The 23,550-nt window shown below is 38.3% G+C and overlaps 1 protein-coding gene across 10 annotated transcripts in view; it reads left to right on the forward strand.

The window, feature by feature from the left end:
- Positions 1–1,802: 1,802 nt before the first annotated feature.
- LRRC7 (leucine rich repeat containing 7) overlaps positions 1,803–23,550 on the forward strand; it is a 203,634-nt gene continuing 181,886 nt past the window's right edge. For 7 of the 10 annotated variants that reach the window (XM_087889806.1, XM_087889812.1, XM_087889807.1 and 4 more), the window contains exon 1: positions 1,887–2,940. The gene's annotated coding sequence lies outside the window, so the exon portion shown is untranslated. Of the gene's footprint in view, positions 2,941–23,550 lie in introns of all 10 variants that reach the window. The other 3 variants (XM_034433211.3, XM_087889808.1, XM_087889809.1) reach the window with 2 other exon arrangements.

Genomic DNA, 23,550 nt, shown 5'->3' on the forward strand with positions numbered 1-23,550 from the left:
AATGGCTGCCCAAATAGCTATGCCCAATCACAAAATGTCTTTAGCAGAAAGCAAACTAGTGAAGATGCTCCCTGCAACTTTTTCTAACCTCCTCATGCTAAGCCATATAAATTAGAAGTAATCCAAGTCAAACGAATTACTTTTATGATATAGCACAATGTATTAATGAAGTAAATTGATGGTTTCCTTCTTTCCTCAGGACAGTGCATTGTTTTTCTTAGTTGTGTGTGATTGGTAGGAAAGTTTCACTATTTGAACATCATTAGTTCATGAGGTAAATAGATGCGTGCGCTTCATACTTTCCAATTTTTCATAGGTGAAAACAGCTAAATTTTAAGATTGGTATATTAATTTGAGTAATTTGAAAGGATTTAATATTTTCAGATGTCCATATTTTTTGAACTATATACCTACTAAATTGAAATTGAAGACTGGACAATGGAAATGGATACTTCATGCCTCTGTTGAATAACAAGAGACTTATTTTTCAATTTAGGAATGATAAATTTATGCTCTAATTACTCAGTGGATTGAAGGCCCTATGTTGTGACTTATGAATGGTTGCTTATAAGTGTGGACTATGTACGATAAATATAATGATATATGTTCAACCTTTAGTGAAACTGTGGTGTAAATCTTTATGCATAGAGATGAGAAGTCAAATATATATTTATAAATTGTTTCCATTTTTTTATTTGTCTTGTTTAATTAAGGACAAAAAAGACAGCTATTTTTATAAAAAGCTATATATAATATTATCACACAGTGTATTAAGTTTATTCTGTTGTCTATTCACCCTCTGACTGGAGTAAATAAAAAGGGTGTTTTTTTTTATTTAAAAGGTGGGGGGGAAATAATATATGTGATCAACTATTTAAACTGTACCCTAAGAGCTGTTGTGGTGGGTGAACAGACCGCAAGCATCAGCACCAGTTCAGATGTCTTAGCCTCTTAGGAATCTTTAAGAGGAAGCAGACACCTTGAAAATGACAACACTAGCACCTATCTTTCACCATTATGGTTTTAAGGATGTCCTTAAAAACCCAGTGCAATGACAGTGATTTATCAGACAGAAGCCTCTAAACTGACTTCTCCCCCGATAAACAGATTGCCAGGACCACATGCAAAGGCAAAGCAACTGGGATTGGATTATCTGCAGCACCAAAACCCCAATCTTCTGCTAGTATGGTGGATGCAATGCACGGAGCTGGGCGAAGCAACAATACCTAGTCCTCGGCTTAGGGCAACGGGAACCAATCCGTCACTCGCCTAATCTGTTTAGTTCGTCCAAATCTTGCCATCGATAATCCTCCCCACCCCCACCCCCGAGAATTAAGAGGTGGCCGGCAAGTGATGGAGAACCAGGACGGTGGCACCCCATCTCTCTTTCCACCTCCCGAGGGATGGAAGCGAGGAAGCAGGGTAGCCCCGATCTGCCTTACGACGCCCGGATCAAGATACCGCAACTGAACCGTCAAGGTGCAGCTCCGAGCAAAGCTGGGGAGGGGGGGGAGAGAGAGAGAGAGAGAGAGAAAGGGGCGTGTGCTTTGCTGCGGGACTCGGGCGGCCACGTGCAGAGCACGGAGGAAGGCGGCAGAATCCGCGCGGCGTTGCTACACCGTCCTCACGCCCACTTCGTTTTTCTCTTTCTCTCTCCCCCCCCCCCACCTCCACGTTTGGGGGAAAAAAAAAAAACTCTCGGGAAGAAGCGGGGGAAGGGCCCGAGGAGAGGCGGCGGCGGCGGCGGCTGCTGAACAGCTCTGACGCGGAGTTGGTGGGGGCGGGAACTGCTGTTGCTACTTGGCCTCCTCCCTCCCCGTGAGGGAGCTTCGCGGCTTCCCAGCTCCCCGGCAATCCGACGTGCAAGCGGCCCCCTCCCCCTCAGCGTCGCCGCCCCCGCGCCTGGGCTTTGGAGGACCCACTTCAGCTACTTCTCCCTTTCTTCCTCCCCCCCGGCCGCCCCTCCCCTGAGGAGAGAAGTCCCTGGTTGCCCGGCGCCCTCTTGACCAGGACCGCCACGGACGGCGCTTCCCGGGGGGAGGTGGTTTGTAGGCGGTCGTCTTGTGCCCTTCCCCGTTTGCCTCCGACGGACGCGGAGCTCTCTTTCAAGGCTTTCGCTGCCACCCTCAGGAACCGGTGAAGGCGAAGGAGGCTCGGCCACATGTCGGCGGTGGCGGCAGCAGCCGTGCCTCTTTGCCCGTCTGTCAGTCGGCTGCAGCCATAGCACCTGTGTAGGAGCGACGCCTCCTCCTCCTCTCCTCCTCCTCCTCCAGGAGGCCCTCGCCGCTCGGGAGGAAACCCCAGCCGCGAGCCTTGCCGGGTTTGGGGGGCGGGAAGGCTCCGCCGCCTCCGCGCTCCTCGTGGCCAGTCGTCGCCGCGGCGGCGATGGAAAGCAGCCCTGCTCGCGCGCCTTTGTGAGTCTCGCTCCTGCGCCCCGGCTCTGACAGATGCGCGGGGAAGAGGGTGGCTCGCCCCCCTTTTCTTTTGCTTCGCGGTTCCCGCGGCTCTGGTGGCGGCGGCGGCGGCGGCAGCGGCGGCAGGAGCCCCCTTTCTTCGCTTGGCTGCCGGCTCCGCAAGGATTTACTGGATGAAGAGCTTTCTTTTGGGGTGGTTGCCGTGGGGCTCTGGCAAACGGAGAGACTTCAGCTGACAAGGTACCTGTTCTCCAGACGGCCGCGTAGGGGAAAGGAAGTGTTGCCCAGATGTGCTCCTGAAGGGTATCCGCATCGTGGTCTTAGAATGGGGGAGGGGAGCTACGACCGGAGGGGGGGTCGGTCGCCATCCTGCTGCCGCCCTACCCCACTTCCCCTCGCCTTTTCTCCAGCTTCCCACGCCCCATAAACCCCGGACCCCCGGTCTCTTGGTAGGAATCGTGATCCCAGCTGTCAGTTATCTGCAGGCAACGGAGACTTAAAAGGACGCGTTCTCCAACCCTGCGATGTGAGTATTTTCTCGGAGGCTGCGTCCTTGCATGGGGAAGGGGCTGCTGTGGCTGTAGCTGCTGCTGCTGCTGCTGATTCTTCGGTCGCGCTGCTGTAGGGGTGTGTTAGCCGGGGAAGCGCCGCGCGCTCTGTCTTTCGGGGTGGGGAAGGCAGGTTCGAGGCTTGGGGGAAGTTGTGTGTGTATGTGGTTGTGTGTGTGGTGTGTAGCTTTTTCCCCTCTGCTTTTCCTCCTGGGGCTCTCTCGCTCCTTTGGCGCGGTGGCACGGAGGGTGGGCTTGGTTGCGGTGGGTGAGCGGCGGAGGAGAGAAGGCGCCTCGGGGTGCTGCTGCTGGTGGTAACCAGATGAAATGCAGCGGTTGCTAAGGGGAGAAAGCTTCGCTGCAATGAAGGCAAGAGAGGGAGGACAGGGATCCTCCTTCGTCGATTTGATAGCTTTCTCTTTCCTCTCCCCCCCCCCCCCGAAGCTGTGTGGGTCCGGAGGGGGCCGGTTGGTTGCTTGAGCCGGGATCAAGGTGGCAAGGTGGGGGGGGGATGGCAGATTCTCCTGGTAGGTGCGCTTAAGGAACTTACCTCATGTAGGACCAGTTCCTGGTTGTGGATACCTTCAGAATCCCTTTTGAACCACAACCCTCCCCCCCCTTTTTTTTAATCATGCCCTTATCCCAGTGACACCAAGAAAGAGGGTGTGAACAAGTGGGCAGAGGTGGCTGATTGAGTATGCCATCTTTATGGTTAGGGAAAATTGGACCCCCGTGGTGCTGCAGAGAGAGAGAGAGAGAGAGAGTGAAGCTGCCACTACCTGCTTTTTTTTCTGCCTTCATAGATGGCATCCTGGGCCCAATCCGACCACCTTCCACTCTCTTGTAGTCTCCCTCTAGGTGACCCAGGCAGAGTGGTGGAAACCAGATGCTGTTCAAGGAAGAGGCAGTGATAGCTTCTCTTCATTTGTTCGGATAGATCTGCTGGCTCCCTTCTTATAAAGGGGGAAGGCAAACAGATAAAAGGATGTGGTGGCATCTTCCTTTCATATCTGTTGTAATTTTTCTGTGGATATTGGGAAAGGAGAGGAGGAAAATGCTAGCAGGATCACTTGCTAGTCTTGCACAGTTATTTACTCTCTTTTTAAAATAGTACGGTCAGAAGAATTTGGCAGGAAATTCTCTTCTCTGACTTCTCTTGCTTGGGGAATCTTAGCATGGATTCCCCGAAAGAGTGGAAGCAACCCCTTTCTTTGATTGCCCTCCAATCCTGCTGTAGGCAATGCAGTAGGTAGGATTGGGCTTGTTATGCCCAGAACCTACTTCTCTGCAACACAGAGGGAGAGGAGAGAGGAATGGAGGAGAGGTGATTGGGTTGCTTCTTGCTTGAGCAGCTACCTGCAGACCTGTGCTCTCTCTTTGGCCTCCATGTGGCACTGTTCAGAGAACATACATACATGCATTGGGAACCTCTCCCAATAGGACAATGTGGTAAACTACCAGTTTCTCCTGTCAGTGAGTCTAAAGGTGAAGGATGCTGGAAAGAGTAGCTTAACAACATTTGGAGTGCCACAAGTTCCCACTCTTTATCTTGGAAATGTCTTATCTTTGTGCCACTCCTTGCTTATGCCAATATAGTGGATATAATTTTGCTCACTGGAGGATGGACAGAAAGATACTATCAAGAAATGTTGCTAATATTGTTCTCTAATTTGGAATGAACACATCTGTACTTTGGATGCAATATCTACAGGTAGAGAGGACATATAAATGAGGGAGGGGATGCCTCAATTTGCGTTGCCTCTGCACAAGGATTTAGTTTATTTAGATATCACCAATTCCTCTGGGCTGGAGTAGTAGAGATTAGACATGGATGAAGGAGAACACAAGTGGATGCGGTCTTCTTTGTGGATGGCCAGAGGCCCAGTTCTTCTTCAGAAACATGAGCAAGTGAGTGGATATCCCAGCTTCTTTTTGCCATACTCATTTTGTGGCAACACTGTTAGTTTTACTTGTAGTTAGTATGATGCCCCTCAAAAGACGCTAGAGACAGAAGTTGCAATGTGGTTCTTCATTTCAAATCAGGATTCAAATCTCTAAGTGGCTACATCTCAGTAGTATCTAGGTAGAGGGCTCTTTTCATATAGGAGAGTCTTGGCATTGCCCTGTGGTATCCATATTGCTGCTTGCATTGGTAACATATTAATGGTCTATTAAATTAATTAATAACAGGGGACAGGCTAAAAGTATGGCTTCCAGGCATTATAGGAAAACTTAAAAAAACACATTGAGCTAAGGATTTGAATATTTAACCTAATATTTCATAGAGCTTTTTAAAAACATTATCTCTCCGTTTCTTGTACACACTTAGAACCAAATTAGGACTTTTTGACATGAACATGTCACTGAAAGACTGAGTATGCAAGCAAAATGGAAATGTTAGCAGCTAGAATGGTACCTGTTTCAATGTAGTTTACACTCTCTCCAGTGGTAATTGCTTTCTATTAATGTGCATGGATCACAGATGCGTTCTTGTTTAATGTGCAAAGTCTTATGTGGTTTGTTATTCTAGTTTATGCTTCTGGTGCTACAAAACACTTTTAATATTAACATTATTTAAAATATTCATAACCTCTTAAGCATGGCTAAGACCATTTGAAATATCAAGCTGCTTTAAACTACTGGGGTCTCTTCTTTATGTCTCCCCTCCTCCATAGGTTGTGACTCAGGGTGACTTTTTTGGTATCTGTGTGAAAGAATGCAACTTTGTTGCTGCTTCTTAGCTATCCTTACTCATTAAACACCCACAATGTGCCTATCATTATATCTCAAATTCCACTGTATTTATTTGCAACAGTATCACTACACTTCGACTAATAAAGTCAGCTTTTTCCTAAGAATTGCAATCTACAAAAGAATGTTTGCTTTAATAGGGTCAATTAAAACATTTGACTGATCTGCATCCATATCAATGATGCAATTCTTCACTCCAAGTTTGCTTTCAAATATTAGAACAACCCAACAGTTTGAAAAATAGTCAAATTTCAACATCCCACAGTATATGGTGTAATGTTATTCCGATACAAAGATCAGGCCAGCCATACACATTTTTTACACTCTGCTTCCCTCTTACTATTTTTCTGTCTTTTCTTCTATCTTAGATTTTTGCAAGAATCAGTCAGATTTCCATGCCTAGTGGCATGCTCTCTTCTGAATGAGCTTGTTTGTTATATCATGCTTTTATTTCATGGAATAAAAGGAATACAAAGCAATTCCTCCAAATTTTCCCTCCATAACAACCTTGTGATATGTTCAGTTACTACACTAGCTCCTGTCGTTCTATTTCACATTGCATGAAAAAAATGGGAACATGCTATATATTCAAATGGACATTTTGAGATCTTCTTATTCTTGAAATACTCATTTGATAATGTTTATCAGGTCTATATTATAAAGTGTAGCATCCATGAATTATATAGAACACGGGTCCTCAGTGTTTTGAGCTAATGGACATATTCAGAGCTAATGGGCATTCTCATAGAGCCATTGACAGAAGGTGACCAAATCTTTGGCTTATTACCGCTTTTTGTTTTCTAAGAGAAAGTCCAGGCCAAGATGCATTATTAGAAATACATATTATAGTTCAGATTGGTTATTGGCCTTGCAGTGTTCCAAGAAAGAAAGGGAGGGAGGGAAGGAGGGAGGGAGGGAAAGAGTGGTGGGGAGAAAAGAGAAAGAGGGAGGGAAGGAACTAAAAATTAGGAGCTTGATAGATGTTAATGAACAAATTATTTCCACTAGGTACTAAGTTCGGGACCCAAGATAAATATTTCTGAAGCTTTCACACTATTTTTCCATCTCCAATCTCTGAGAGTTTTGAAAAGGACTATAACTGGTTTCCCCAAATTTTTCACTACTAGCTTACAGAAATATTTTATTGCTTATTAAAGAAGGTAGCTGAAATTAATGACTTGCTGTAGAAAGAGGTAACCTGATGCTTTTTTATATCTTATACTTCAAGTCTCTTCTGTCCTAAACATTATATTTGATGACAAAGAAATAGGGACATTCCTACAATTATGCAAAGGTCTGTTTTGGGAATCCTTGCATAAACCTATTCTCTTGTGTGCATGTTGCATTATGTGTGGATGCATGCAAGAGAATGATGGCCTCTGTTTTGTGCATGTACAAGTATTATGGCTGCCATTTTTGTACATTGAAAATAATGAGTGTAATCATTTATTTATTACATTTATATGCTGCCCCTGTCCCCAATAAGGCAACTCTGTGCCCTTTTGTTCCTTATTGTAAATCAGACCTTAATGTAACTTGAAGGCAATCTGCCTAGAGCCATCCAAAATTTGCCCCTAATTTAGCATCCTAGGTAAAATAGCAGAAAATAAAGATATAAGATAATGATTCTATTGCATACCTGTTGGACTCATTTATCCCTTGCTTGAATTCCCCAGGGCCTCCCAATGATTTTGATTACAAGGACCATACTTATTGGAGATCATGTTGTAGCCTAACACATATAGTTTGCTTCCGGTTGTTCGGCGTAAGAAATTAATCAGTCTCTTTGTGGCAAGAATGAACTACATCTCTCTATGGATGTGTGTTACTTTATGGCCCACTTAAAAATATTATAGCCCCGTTAAAGCACAGCTTCCTGACACAAGGGAGATACGTATATTCTTATCTTAGGAATTTATAATATTATCACCATGGTAACATTTTTCATGCTTTATACTTGGCCTCTGACATTTTCACCTAAGAAAAACTCAAGAGAGAATTCTATTCTTGCTTTTCTGAGGATGAGGTGTTGGAAGGATTGCAAAGCAAAGAAAAGAAGTTTGAATAACAACAATTATATTTAACACATTTCTGTTAGTGTTACGTATGCAAAGTAAAAAAAAATCAGTAACTTGTGCTGACAAGTTATGTGGGTGTCGGCTCTATGCATCAATTTATTCCAGTATTCAACAAAAGATGCTGACTTAACCATGGCAACCCCCTCCCTCCCTTTTTCATCAAATATTGGAGTGCATATGTTCTAGAAAAATGTGGCACATTTTAAAAAGAAATAGCAATGCTATGACACATAATTGAGCAAGTTTAATTATGTAAACCTTTATTTTGAACTGAGTTATATGTCTTTTGAAGAAAAAATACCTGGTTTCCCCCTTAAATTCTAATGGTATATTTTAGATTAAATTTACTTCCTCTATTTTTAACAAGTCAAATGGAAGCAAACAAAGAATTGTAGTGTAATGCCGCTCTTTCTGAAGTGGAATGCTTAGTTTAGGATGTATTAGTAGACTTGTATAACTTTGATAGTAGCTGCCATTTACCTTGCAATTTTCAAACAAATGACTACACTTCAGGAAGATTTCTGTATCATAATTAACCTAGTATAGTATATTGACTAATTTAATTAGTATGTATATATCTTATATTTCACAAAAAGCTTCAAAGTTGAAAATAGTTAAGCTTATTAACCTGTTTGTTTATAGCATTTCATCAGCAAATTGCAGTTTTAGCAGTATATAGTTTATACATTGGTTCTGCTTGGATTTGTTTTAAAAGATCAATTAGAAAATATTGTGATTTTTTTTTGAGCGATGATTTTTATAAAGTTGATTGACAAATGCCCATGTGACATACCTTTCATATAATGAGTTGTCCTGTCTAATCTCTATCATAAGACTTTGGATCTCCCAGAAATTTAACATAAATTATAGAAAACATCCCTGAATGTCATGGCTAAGTCATAGGGAGAGACATGTGTAACTAAAGTAGACATTCGCTCAAGTCAATGTCTATGTCTCATAGAATTCTTGGTAAGAGTTCAGAAGTGGATAGCTATTTCCTTCCGCCTGGAATTTTATTTTATTTTTTAAATCCAAGTCTAATCTGTAATGCTGAAATTTTCCAGTAGAATATCATTCATAGTCTGACCCTGCTAAGCTTCCAAAGTCAGCTAGATGTTGCCACTTTCTTGTGTGGCATAACGTTGACGAAGTAATTTCTGTAGCAGAGAAAATTATTAACTGATTATCCTGCATTCAAATCTTCTGTACCACAGCCGACTTTGTATGGTATGACCCGCTAATCATTTAGCAGACTTTTTGGAACGTATTATGAAAAGAAAGGCTAGAGCGGCTGTTCACAGAGCTGTGGATCAAGCTTCATTAAGCTTAGATAGCAATTGGATTCTGTCTTTCTTAACTTTTCTTTCCCTTCTACCATAATGGAACTACATAGTTAGTACCATATTGATATAAGGAGGTAATAACATTAGAATTGTAGTAGTTTGATAGATGACAAAAGATTTTGTCTTCTGTTAAAAGGGAATAGAATCTTAAGACATGGACTTAAATGAAGAAGGACATGTTAAGATGGGAAAAATTAAAATTTTCACTCGTGTTATGAAAAAAGTGAATGCTTTGTCAAGAATAATATTTTTGTTTCAGACATTACTATGGCAGAAAGATGCATTTAAATTTATATGACGGGGAAAATAATGAATTAAATATAAAGTATTACAAGATGCAAAGCGGTAGTGGGTTTCAATTTAGTTTGATACTGGTTTGCTTGTGCGCGCATGCACACTCGAATGACGCTTCTGCGCCGCTGCCGCTACTGGTTTGCCCCAATCCAGGGCGAACCAGTAGGAACTCACCACTGATGCAAAGGAAAGGATGATTTAGTTTGCTAGATTTGAAATTGTATTTTGTTTATTGTTCTTGATCTGGACAAAAAGAATGAATGAATATTGCTGAGAAACAAGACTCTTTTACAGTTAGAAGAACATAACCTGACATTTGGATGGCATGGATATTTATGGTAACATTAAAGTTAAAATTAATGTGGACTTCAAAAATAATCTCATTAGTTATTCATTAGAGAATATGAATATTCATTAGAGAATATCTAATAGATATAAACCCAGGCGGAACCTGAAAATACCTTCATGGATATCATCTCAGGATGAATATCATGGAAGAGAAATGGCAGACAAAAATAAATGTTTGTTGTACCATGACTTATTGGAAAACTATCAAGGGGAACTGAAATCAAAATAAAGAGAGCACTTAATAGCCAAAGCATATAGCTGTTGATGGTTTTCCCATTTACAGTTATTTGAAATATTCAAAATGGATAAAATGACTTCTTTTTGTGCCATATCCATCATTGGACGTTGGCGATCCTATTTTTATCAACAGCCACACAAAAAGGTGCTGCTGAGTTTTGTCCATAAAATGACTTACCAGTACTTAGTTATATTTCCAATTCTGAAATATGTAATTACCAAAATGTATAGTATTTTGTTGAAATTTGAAACAAGGCTAGAACAGGTTATAGAATGTATGATAAAGTGTGCTAAGAATTCATGATAAAGTGTGCTAAGAATTTTGGTTATAGAATATAGATGGGAAAATATGTGGTTAAAAGGGTTGAAATTTACATTGGTTATTATTTCAAAAAAAGAGCTAGTTTGGTTATTGATAAAAAATTATTGTTTTGCCTTCAATATAATGCCATCTTGGTGAACTTGGACCAGTCACTTTCTCTCAGCCCTAGGAAGGAGCCCTAGGAAGGAGGCCACTTCTGAAAAAGTTTGTGAAGAAAACTGCAGTGAAGAATATGAGAAGCCACTTTTTAATATTTTTTCTTTCTTTTCTAATTTTCAACTTTTTTTCTTTTCTTGCACTTTTTGCTTTTTACTTTGATTTCCTCCCTCCCTCCCTCCCTCCCTTCCTTTTATCTTCACTTTATATTAGTTTTTATTGTCTTGTTTAAAAGTTTCAGTAAAATTATATATAAAAAAGATTTCAGGGAATATATTTTTGGAGAAAAGCAGAATAATTTTTTTGCTGCATTTCATGACCAATATAAGTGTGCATTAAGCACTTCAATTTTTAGATCTTGGTTAATAGGGTTGCTAAGGAATGGTTAGCAGTTTATAGTCCAAGTCTATAAATGTTGTATAAAGCTTAATTTTAAATGTATGTAGCCTTAAGGAACTAAATAATACAAATGTATCATTGTTCAGCAAGGACATTCTAGTTTCCTGAAGAGATAAAAAAAGATCTAATAGCATATTTTGGTGTCTAAGAGTTACCAATTTAACAATACAGATTAAGTTTCCAGGGCTTTCATTTTGTGTTGCAGTGATTTGGAAGAGATACAAAATGATAGGAATTCCCTCCAAGCAAAGGGACAGAGTAGAATTGTTTATTGCCTTCTCAAAAGCCGAGTACAAATTAGAAAAGGTTCCATTCTCCCTTAATAACCCCAAATAATGGATGTTGCATAAGTCAATCTAGCATTTCTGAATCCCTGCTAAAAAGCATTATGATTTGTAGTATTAATGCAAAAGAGATGATGTCACTCAAGAAAAACTCCTATTTGGAGGATGGAAGAACCAGTATGTAAGATTATTTTAAAAGCTTCATTCAGTATCTAACCCCAAACAGGGTTATTACTAACAGAATGCTTAAACCACTTTGGAACCATTGAATCATCTGCAGTTAGTAACCAGTAAAACCAGAATTTCTGTGTTTATTTATCATTTCAATTTCTATGGCCTCCTACTGCTGTGTAATACTCTGTGATATCCATTTTAGTTCTCTCTATCCATTCTTTGGCCGCTAAAGTATTAACTATCACTCTGTCTTATTGAGCACATTTAGTCTTCTAGCAATTTTTGACTTTTATTATGTTTTTGTCTTTTTTCACTCTGCAAAGTTTCTTCATATTTCTGTTGGAGAATGCAGTTTTGGTTATATAAATCTCAATACTCAGGACTTGAAAATAGAATAATCATTTTAGCCATTGTCTATTCACTGCAGGTTGAAAGCCTCTTCTGCATGTTTCTAACCAATATGGTCCTGGCTTTCTTTTGCCAATTAGGCCCACAATACTTGCTGAAAATATACCAAAAGAAATAACTTTTCTTTTTATTACTATAATATGTTTTCCAGATTCAATTTCTGGAATTTAATTTGACAATAACAACTACATTGATTTACTTTAATTTGCTTTATACGTATTAGTTAACTGAAAACAAGAGATCAAAAAATGAAAATGTTGAATAGGCAGTCTTTCAAATTCTATGGCAAATACACACACACACACACACACACACACACACACACACACTGTTGAAACTGGCTATATGAGACGATCTTGCTTTCCTCCCAATAAATTTGAAAAAAATGGCCAGAAATCTTACACATTACTACAGAATAAAATTATATATAATAGATAATTGGAGTCTCTGAGACAAATTGAAGTAAGCTCTGCTGTTTTTTAAGTTGACAGCACGTGGTTCCATTATCCAATCACAACAGCTTTGAAACCACAATTCATTCTGTATCTATTTTTGGAACTTTTACAGAATGTGTTTCTTGGCATTTTAATTAAAATATTTACAAATAATTAAAGACATATTTTAAATTCTCACTAAATCAATGGTGCTAAACCTTGACAAATTTAAAAGGTTGAATGATTGTTTGCTAGAAAAAGAAAGCTTTTGTTCACCATCAGGCTAGGGGAATGTTAATTGCATAGGGAAGAGGGGAAATCTCAGGTTCATGAATCACAGGTCACTGACATAATTGGCAAAACACTGTCCTATGGAAAAACTCTCAAAATGTCATTGTGCTAATTAAACAATTGCTTCTAGTGTAGGACTTAAATGGATTACACATCTTCACTGATTTCAATAGAAGACAAAGATTGGTATACATATATACACACAAGCATGCACACCCATGCCCCCACACTGTATGTATGCATGCATGCATGTGTGTGTGTATGAATAAATGAATGAATGGTCAGTTTATGCAATCACTGCATTTGGAAAACGATACTGCAGAGCTGAAAAAATGCTTAAAGGGGTAACTGAAATGTTTAGTATTGTAAAACTACTTCTCAATGAGGAAATACTACAGTATATGGGGCTATTTAGCTTGGACCAAAAGTGTTTTAAAGGAGAAAAGCTAAAGTGTATATAAAGTCATTAATGTTATGAATAGTATAGATAAATAGAAGTTTTTCTTATAATGATAGAACTAGGACCATTCATTATAACTAAATGCAATGAAATTTAAGATTGATAAGATTTTTTCTGTATAATGCAGTTAAATTGTAGAGTTTGTTGCTGTTTAGACACGACGGTAGTTGTGATCTAGGCAATTGTATAGGTAAAGTGGACAGATTAATGGCACATAAGACTATCAATGACTTATAGATACAACTGTTCACTGTCTCTGGACCCCCAGTTAGCATTTCTTAGTATCAGGTTTTAGGACTGCATTGAAAGTGGGTTGTTGCTTTCCTGGCCATGTTTATGAGCTTCCTTAGTGCATTTAGATGGCTACTATAGGACTATACTGGACCAAGTGGACTGTTGGCCTGACTAGCAGGTTCATCATAGGTTCTTGGCAGGACATTAGTTTATGTACAGAAAAGAATTTACCTTTTCCTTCTCCCACAGCTATGGTAAAGGACAGACGTAATTGATAAATAAATATTGATAAAAAGATTGTACACTGCAATCACTCCTGACAATTGACTGCTGGCTTGAATTATTAGTAGTAGTTGAGAACAGAACAGACTTTTTTTTGCTGTCATTATAACCAACTTCCACTAAAAATAAATATTAAAAAGTAAAATAAAACAAAATAGTTGCATGGTTGGTATGATTAGGTTACAGTGAATATTACAGATAATAAAACAGAATTTGGCCACATTTAAGGAATCTGAATCACACTGGTCAGTTAACAGCAACTGTACATAGAATAGAACTGAATGGCCTGAAAAATTAGTTAAAATGGAGTTATAAAATGTAGCTGTGCACCTTTATAAAATTGACACCGCAACAAAACATGAACCACATTTTCACTTGCCATAAAAGCAAAGTCTTGATATATAAAAAGGTTTTCTGAATTTTCCATTAGTCAGTAAACTTTATAATAGTAATGCCAGCTTCAAAAAAGAAAAAGCATGGCTTAGCCTTAGTGTTTTGTTAGCTCCTTTACGAAAGTTTTTGTTGAAGTGGAATATCCCCAAATTCTCTCTCAAGAATAGCTTTTGGAAGCCCATCAAATTTTGTTAGGTCTCTTCTGAATTTGGAAACTTTTATTTGTCTTAAGTACCTTATCAGATTGAAAAAAGGGAAACATCTATGCACAAACATGTATTTACAATAGTGTCACAATATCTAACTGGATTTCAAGTTTAAGCGCTCATGTTCCACCATGAAAATTACTTCGAATGAGAAACCAGAGCACTACAAAAGTTCATGCAATGTCTTACTTCAGGAAGAAGCAAAATCATCAATTAAAAAGGAAGGAGGGCAAGCCCACAGGAAAGAATATAGCCAATATACTATATAAAAGGTTGCATGTCCAAATATGAGGCCCAATTTTAGTCACACCGGTTTTGCAGCAGAAAAGCACCATAGGAATACATTATGGAATTTGAAATATAGACCTTGAGAATTTAGATTATACCCACTCGAGAAGCATACTTTTAAAATTTTGTTAATGGTACAAGTGCTTTCTATCCAAGATGCTAGAAAGTTTACTCGATTGTTTTTTTATTGCTGTCCGTTTTGAAGCTGAACTTCATATTGTATTCATCAGTGGTGGGTTTCTACTGGTTTGCCCCAGTTCGGGCAAACTGGTAATGGCGGTGGCGGGAGACTCCGTCCACCCGCCCGGGTGTCATCATGGATGCCCTACGCATGCACAGAAGGTTCTGCACAGAAGCACCACACGTGAGGCGCTCCCAGTTCCAAACCAGTAGAGAAGGTAAGTGGAACCCACTACTGGAATACGTCTAAACATGCTTTGGTTAATGCTTTTCTGAAGTTAGAAATGATTATTTGATTTAAATAACTTGCTGGTCTAAGAAAAGAGAACCAGCTACCCAGAAGCATATTTCTAGGGAGAGCTGACAGATCTAATTCATCTTCTATATTCATGACATACTGTTTTAAGACTTGATACCACCTAATGGAGTCCACCATTAAAAGTGTGTTTTATATAAAACCAAACCACAGCAACTTCTGGTAAGCAGTTCTTCCACAAGATGATTCAAAGTTATCAACCAAGATCAAAGACACTAGACTCTAAAGGGAAAAAGTAGCTTTATGTAGTAAAAATACACAGCCACCACACACTAATCTCCAAACAGATCACAAGACCCTCACAGCAGAAGATTGTGTCACTTGGAAGACTATCCTAAGAAATTTAGATTGTGTTTTTCCTAAGAAGACAAAGAAAGAAAGAAGATACTGTACAGATTCAAGTGAGTTCTAAATAAGAACTGCACAAATTTTGGGAGAAAATGTTTTAATGCAACTGATATGAATAATGCATATAGTAAAAGGATTATAAAGCAGTTACCAATTTTCGAGAATTTGTGTTATTAGTTGGTCTAAATAACATCAGGAGGAAAGTGCAAAATTTCCCCCACTTCTGCTGTACAAGTTTGCTAGCAAAGAATAGGAGCCATATCCATGTTTAAAAAGCCTGCATTTTTATATATATATATATATAAAAACATGTATTTTCTGAGGACTAAAGAGCTGGATGTTAGAAATTATTTAGCTATAGTGAATGATGCCTTAGCTCATATACAGTAGCTTAATGGCTTTCTAAGTATGGTCTGTGGAATACTTTTCATGACGATAATACTGTAGCAATGGCAGATTAAGATTTCCAATGAAAGTGTGCATCCTGTTTATGCAAAATCTCATTGATTCTTTGGCAGCTAGGTCAGTGTGTCAAATGAAGATTATTGGACTACAGATTTTTGGGCTGCTTGTTACAATGCTAACACTGGGGACATTGAAAATACTAGCAGACAGACACTGGTGTGACTAATGTTCCATTCTACATTTCTCTCTTGATTTACGTTATTTAACCCTAATTTTACCTTCTTGCACAACATTCTGCTAATTTCCTTTGAAGAAGGGAATAGAGAATTTATAGGATAACCAATCATGAACTGTTAGATTAAGGGAATTTTAAAAACGGTAATTTTTACTTGCTGAAGACTGTCAGTGAAAAAAAATATGTTTTTTTCTTTGTGGGAAACTGGTTGCGGTGTTTGGGGAAACTGAATTGTGAAAAATGCTATATTTCATTTTACTTAGTTGCACTTAAATTAACTGCATATACTTTTAGATGTATTTTTGAATTTTCAATGCATTAAGTACATGATTAATGTCTTCTACATAAAAATCTTAGAAACAAAGATTCTAGAAACAAGCCTATGGATCAAGCTTAACTTGTTAGGTGGAAGCATATAATTATTTGGGTGGGCATAATTTTTAAGAGGGGAATGTCTCCAGATAGATGGATTAGTGCAGTGATGGCTATTTGCTATCACGTGCCAAAAGCGGGAGGAGCGCAGGGGTATCGCATGTGCATGTGCCCACACCCATAATTCAGTGCACCCTGCCCCACCATGCATGTGCGTGCGACTCCCCCGTGCTCTCCCTGCTATTGGCACGCAATGGCACAGTGGGACAGGAAGGCCCATTTTTTGCCTCCCCAGGCTCCAGAGCCTTTCTAGGAACCTGGGGAGGGCAAAAATAGCCTTCCCGAACCCCTTCGGAGGCTGGAAACGGCCTATTTCCCGACTTCCGGTGGGCCCAAAAGGCCCGAAAATCAGCTGGCCTGCATGCGCATGTGTGCTGGAACTGAGCTAGGGCAACGCTCACATGCCCACAGTTATGCCATAGGTTCGCCATCACGGGACTAGTGTAATCGTCACATTCATAAAGGGAATAGAACTCGCTTAACTGAGTATGCAGGAGATAAGGAAGAAATATTGTTTTTCTATTTATTTACAAAAAAACAGATCAAGACAGAACAAATAGTCAAGGAGAAAGCATTCAAGTATATTTTGAGACTCAGCTTGTTTGTTCTTACATATCATAAAGATTAAAGTAAAACATATATTTATAGTGGTGGAATGGTAGCAATATTTAAAAATAGAAAATGAGACTTGCATCCTAAATGGGATGTCCATTATATTGATTACTTATTTAATTTAAAGTAGTAATTTAAAGTTTATATTATCTTTGAAAACTGAAGTGTCCATTGAATCTCTCGAGTTATTACTGAGAAACTGCAAGGTATCTAAATATTGGTAATTTGAAATATTGATAATGGTACACATGTCTGTATCAAAAGACAGTTTCACATTACAGCATTCAGAATCATATAATAGCACAAATTTGTGCTCTAATGATTTTAAGTTTGAGTCCATTGATTATTCAGTACATACTTACTTTCAAGGTTGAACTAATTCTAATAATTAAATTTGCACATTTTTATTATGTTAGTATTCTTTGCTATTATGAAGTTATTATGCTTTTTTAAATACAGAAATTAACAAGCAATAGCTAGAGAAGAAAATTATTTTTTATTTGTTAGCTTTACTGACTTGAGGGGAAAAAATTAAATAAGCCTTTGGCGTTACAAACTATCCTTCAGATGTAGTGATTATATACTTAAATATATGCATGGAGTGGTGAGGAAGACACAAATACAAAGAAAAACATTGAAATGTTGACAAGCTCCAAGCTGGAGTATTAACTTTTTAAAGTATGATCTCAAATTTACTTTTTAATAAGCACAGGGAGATACAAATTTGCCACTTTTTAGTTACTTTATTGGAAAACATTTTATAGCTGGGAACACACATTGCTTAATACTTTTATTAAAAGCTCAGTATGGTCAGTTGATATATGTGGACAATGCACCGTTTATTAGCTTGGGCAGCTTCCCTTGGACAGTTTCCAGAAATTTCCAGAAAGGTGACTCTTGACAACATATACTACTGTAGAACTGACGACCCCCAGGGGGAGAGCCTTCTCTGTGGGGGCACCCGCCCTCTGGAACGAGCTACCCCCAGGAATACGACTAATCCCGGACCTCCGGACCTTCCGTCAAGCTTTGAAGACCTTCCTATTCCAGCAAGCTGGGCTGGCTTAAAATTTTAAAAAGGGTTATTTTAAGGGTAATTGGTTTTTAATATTTTGGGAAGCTGATTTAATTCTGTTTTTAAATTATTTTAAATTTTGTATTGTATATATTTTAATTTTGGCTGTGCACCGCCCTGAGTCCTTCGGGAGAAGGGCGGTATACAAATTTAAATAAATAAATAAATAAACAAACAAACAAACAAATAAATAAATAGAAGAGAGCCCCGTATGTCAGGCTTATATTTTGATAGTACACAAGGTATCTTGTAAATTGCATTTTCCCTATTCATTATACATTGTTTTAAGTACCTTTCAAAGCTAATAATCTCTTTTACCTCTGTTATTACTTTTTCTTCACTGAAAAAAAAAAATAAAAGAGTCTTCTTTATAGTATTGGTTATAAATTTTTCTCTTTAATCCTGAAAAATATATGAAATACTACAAAAGCAGTGTATAATAAAACATATGTATGTTACGAACAACTACATTTAATGTAGTTGTTTTTAAGATCAGGTGCATCTATCTGCTCAAATCACAGGACTGAATTTCATTGGGGACACTTGTGTGCAGAAGGTCCCAAGTTTAATCTCTAAATTTAATGTCTAAGGAAGACCCAGGAGATAGCTGCTGCTGCTGTAAGGAAGCTTCCCTTAATTGTACTTTAGAACAGGGATCCATGATCTTTGCAAATCATGTCAAGCAGGGGTGAGTTCTACTTACCTTTACTACCAGTTCACAACGGGCCACGTGTGCTTGCTTCGCTCGTGTGCACGTTCTTCTGTGCATGCGCAGAAGCGTTCTGATGACGTCGGGGTCGGTGGACGGAGCCTCCTGCCGGTTTTATTACCGTTTCTATAGAATCGGTCCGAACCGGGGGCAAACCACCACTGATGTCAAGTCAAATTTATGAAAATGTCAGGTGCCAAAAGTTTTCAGCATATCCGTAAGACTTTCACTATGTTTCTGTCATAGAATATATAATACTAAGAAACAATAAAAAGCACTTCTAAATGGAAAACAATACGCACATTGCTATATGTGTACATTACATTTCCGGCTGTTCCCTCTGCTCTGAAAAATTCTTAATAATACCAAGGAGAATATATGATTTAGTTATTAACAATATTATGTTAAACATGCTTGACGCTAGCTCTCCACCAGTGTGTAGTACTACTTACTGCATTTTTAAGTCAGCAATTTAATCATGCTGCTTAACATGAGCACTTAGGGGTTGTGAGGTGCACAAAGTTCAGTTAGAGGCCAAATTTCTGTATCCTACAGTGATCCTAAGTGCATACCTGCTTTAATATACCCATCTTCCTTCCTGTGCACTTTTTTAAAGAAAGACATTCCTTGAATTCTTCAATCTTCTAAACTCTTGACAATTTATGAAGAAGATGGTGGGGTTTTTTTTGACAAATGTTTTTATTCATGCCAACAATTTAGCCTAATGTTCTGAGAATTGTGGGTGTTAGAGAACAGAACAAATTTCCATATTGACTAATTTGAGCTCACACTTTAGATTTAAATGAAAAGTATTGAGGGGTTTCCCCCCCTCCTTTTGACTGTCTTTATATGGCAGATCTTTTACCCTTCCCCCCATGTCAAGACATGATTATGAAGTGTGAATTTATTATATATGGAAATTCTGATGTCCAAAATAGCTTGCAGTGTTGAATTTTTGATCACGGAATCTATGCTTTTTAAGTAATTAAATTCTGATCTGGGGTAGAAGAAAACGTGTAGCAAGAACCAGGGTTTTCTGTTTATTTGCTTGTAAACCTTGTTAGGTTTTTTTCAGTCACTCTGTTACCTGAGGTTATATACAGTTCCAACGTTTGGACACTTTTGACATTTGAATTGTGTGGCCACTTAACTGAACAAGGACTGCAGTATAGTTTTCTGGTTTTTATTTCTTCACAAAGTGACCCTCTCTCTACAAGGATTAAAAGATTTATTAACCAATGTCATAGAGTGTGCTGAACAGTCTGCTATAAAAAGGGCTCAGGATGCAGAGATACTTTATCACGTTCTCTGATTGCTTGTATGTTACAGCTAATAGGGAGAAGATGTTTTGATATAGCAGACTCTAATTTTAAAAAAAACAACAACAACAGCACACCAGTTTTCTTTTTTTTAAAAAAAGTACTATTCCTGAAGAGAGATAATTGGTCAAGAACATTGAAAATAACAATTTAGGCTCAGGATAAATTATTTTCAATTGTAACGTGGGAATAATCCCACAAAGATTGCTTTCCAAGTATTCACAGACTAAGTGAATTAATATCAATTACAAAAAAGCAGATAGGATCTTCAGATTGTTGGCCTATAACTTTAAGGTTACCATGGGAAAGAGGGTCTATCCTAATGTGGCCAGTCATTTGTCAAATAGAAAGTTGATGTTATTCCCTGCAAGCTGCTCAGCATATTCCATTTTCTTCCACATTTTGTTTTGCCTTTTCTTTTTCCGAACAAGTTCTTGCATTTCCAAACTATATGGCAGCTTGTTTGTTTGCTTGCTTGCTTGTTTGCTTGCTTGCTTGCTTGCTTGCTTGCTTATTTATTTATTTATTTATTTATTTATTTATTTATTTATTTTATTTTATTTTATTTTATTTTATTTTATTTTATTTTATTTTATTTATTTGTTCCTTCATTCATTCCTTCATTCCTTCATTCTCCTATTTCAAATACAGGCTAGCAATTAAAAACATATTTTTTAAAAAAAAAAATAACCAGAATTATAAATAAAATAAACTAACAGTCCAAAGTCCTAACTAACTTCCCTTAGTCAATACAATGGGGGTTGGGATTACCCTTTGTATCAGGACTCTAGATCCATTGGCAAAAGTAAATCTTCAAGAGTTGAAAACATTTACCCTGTTTTTTTTTTCCTGAGAACGCTTATGGCATTTATTCCTAAGAATAAAGACAATGCTGGTATGTTGATATGCAAAATATCCATTACATTTAATTTAATTAAAAATATATAAATAATATCTAAAAAGTGAAGAAAGGAGCTTGCCTGTTAAGAGAGGAATCTATAAGCTTTTCAAAGTAGGGCAGCTCAGGAAATGGGCACTGCAAGGACAACTGGAACTTTATTTTATTGTTGTAGGATAGAATAACAGAATCGTGAAAGACTGCCAGCTTCTATGTGTTTACAATTTACAGAAAGTGAGTTCTGATGCTCCTGACATTCCCAGAGTTGAGATGTCATTTCCTGCCCTTTTACCTGCTAGCAATTCTCACCTAACTTTGCCAGCTTTATCTCTGCTTCCCTCTGTACCACTTTCCCCATCAGAATCAGTCTCTCTTCTTCAACCTTAATAAAAATAGGCAATTATAAATGAAAAGCCATCTGGTTAATTTGCAGGATAATTTGGAAGGGTCAATAAACGTTGAGGCCAGTTTTGTAGGTGGCTGGGCAAAAGGTAAAAACTTAGTGAAAAGCCACATCAAATCCCCCACCTCAATCTTGACCCTATCTTGCCCGTGCGTGTCTGTAGCACCTTTCTATGTAGCTTCTGCCAAAACTAAATGTTCATTGAAGAAGAGTTGAGCCATCTGTCTCTCCTGCAGAAAATCCAAGATATTAAGGACAATTGGTGCCAGAGTTCTAGAGGGCAGGATGTGGTGTTGGTAGCCATAGATAGCCTGAAAGAAAGACATGCCTGTGGAAAAACATCACATTTTTATATCCAAGCTCTGCAAAAGGTTACAGTTCAATCCAGTTGTCCTACTGATAAGATACATAGCTTTTCAAGTCCTGTTCTAATTATTGATTCGTTCTCTCCAAATATCCATTAGAGACCAGGTGATGTAATGATAGCAACTGAATCTAAATGTCTGATAGCTGGAAGAGGACCTTTTAAAGATTGGATCCAAATTTGAGATTCATGATCTGAGAAGACTTGATCGATTAAACCACTGTACCTAAAAATGTGGTCTAGAAAAAGTTGTTCAGGCTCCTGAAGCAATGAAACGCCTTTGCGAGAAATATCTTGCTAACAGTTTTTTTTCTTAATATAAAATGCAAATAGAAATAAAGACAATGGAAGAAAGGGGAAGGAAAGGGGGCAGAGGAGACAGAGTGAGGGAAGGAGGAAAAAGAAATAAGAAACAAAGCAGTGACTTCTGACTTTGGGGGGTGGGGCAGTAGGATGCACAATAAAGCTATAGTATCAACTTTTTAATTATACCATACTAGCCATTTCTATTCCAGTAACCCATTCAATTGTCAAAACCCAAAGTCAACATTCCACTTTTTTTCTCTTTCATGCTTGAAAGGCCAAAAGTGATTTTCAAGAAGCCACAAAACTCTTTACATTGTTGTCCCTACTTAGTGCAGTCAACTTTGCATTCTCACTATTTTTCCATCATTTTCCCACCATTTTTTCAATCTATTCCATTGTGGAAATTAACACTTCTTTCTATTTCTGGGCATATAGAATTCTTGCAGCTGTCAGCATGTCTAGCAACAAAGTTCCATCCCCCCCCCTTTTCTTGATCTAATAGGCCTAGAAGAAAAGTTTCCAGTTTCCAGTTTAAGTCCATTTTTAACATTTTCTGCATAGGACATCTTGGTTTACAAATCCACTATCACAAACCTTAATTGTTTGTTACTGCACAAGTATTATATGCACAAAAATGGAAAGACTCCGAAATATCTATAATGGAGGAATGCTAGTGGAAAATAACACAGCTAGAAAAATTGACTTGTGTGACCATGGAAAGATCAACAGCTACATTTATCAGTGACTGGAAATCCTTTATGGACTTTGTGCTGAAAAAAGAGAAAAACGAACTTGTGATTTATGGGTTTGAGGATTAGAAAGGATAGTTTTTGGAAAGAAGGAAAATATGATGTAATTGTAGAGATAGATGGTAAAATATAAATATATTTATAATTGCTGTTGAAAAGATCAGAAGCCTTTTCTTTATAATCTTTTTTATTTCTCTATTATCTTTCTTTCTTACTTACTCATGGTCCTTTCTTACTTTCTTTGTTCCTTTTCTAAAATTTCTATTGTTTTTAACTTGTTAAAAATTTCTTCAATAAAAATTATATTTAAAAAGTCCATTTCTAGCAGTGAAGTGTAAGAACTGACCAGTTTCTCAGGGATATCTTTGCCTGGTAAAAGATATATCAGGAAGAAACAGTCTGTGGTATCTGTTTTCATCCTGAACAGCAAAGTTTTCTGAGTATCTGATACTCAAGAATACCTGATATTTTAAAAATGTCCCCATATCCAGCAGATTCAGTGGTGGGTTTCACTTACCTTTGCTACTGGTTCTCTTGTGTGCGTGTGCTCGGTTTGCTTGCACTCATGCCACTTCTGCGCATGCACAGAATCTTCTGCGCATGTGCAGAGTGTATTTGATGACGTCCGGGTGGGTGGGTAGAACCTCCCACTGCCACTGCTACCGGTTCATCCGAACTGGGGCGAACCCGTAGCAACCCACCACTGAACAGATTGATTATCATAGCAAATTTACAATATCTCTTTCTTTAAAGGAAGATGCACATATAAATAAATGGCTGTTGTGAAGCAATTGTCTATCATCATAGACAAAGGAGAATTCATTTATGGAGCTCACTGAAGATTAAGCATCTGAA

Source organism: Pantherophis guttatus, chromosome 3 (assembly GCF_059756535.1).
Source record: "Pantherophis guttatus breed Tessera chromosome 3, ASM5975653v1, whole genome shotgun sequence".
NCBI classification, from domain to species: Eukaryota; Metazoa; Chordata; class Lepidosauria; order Squamata; family Colubridae; genus Pantherophis; species Pantherophis guttatus.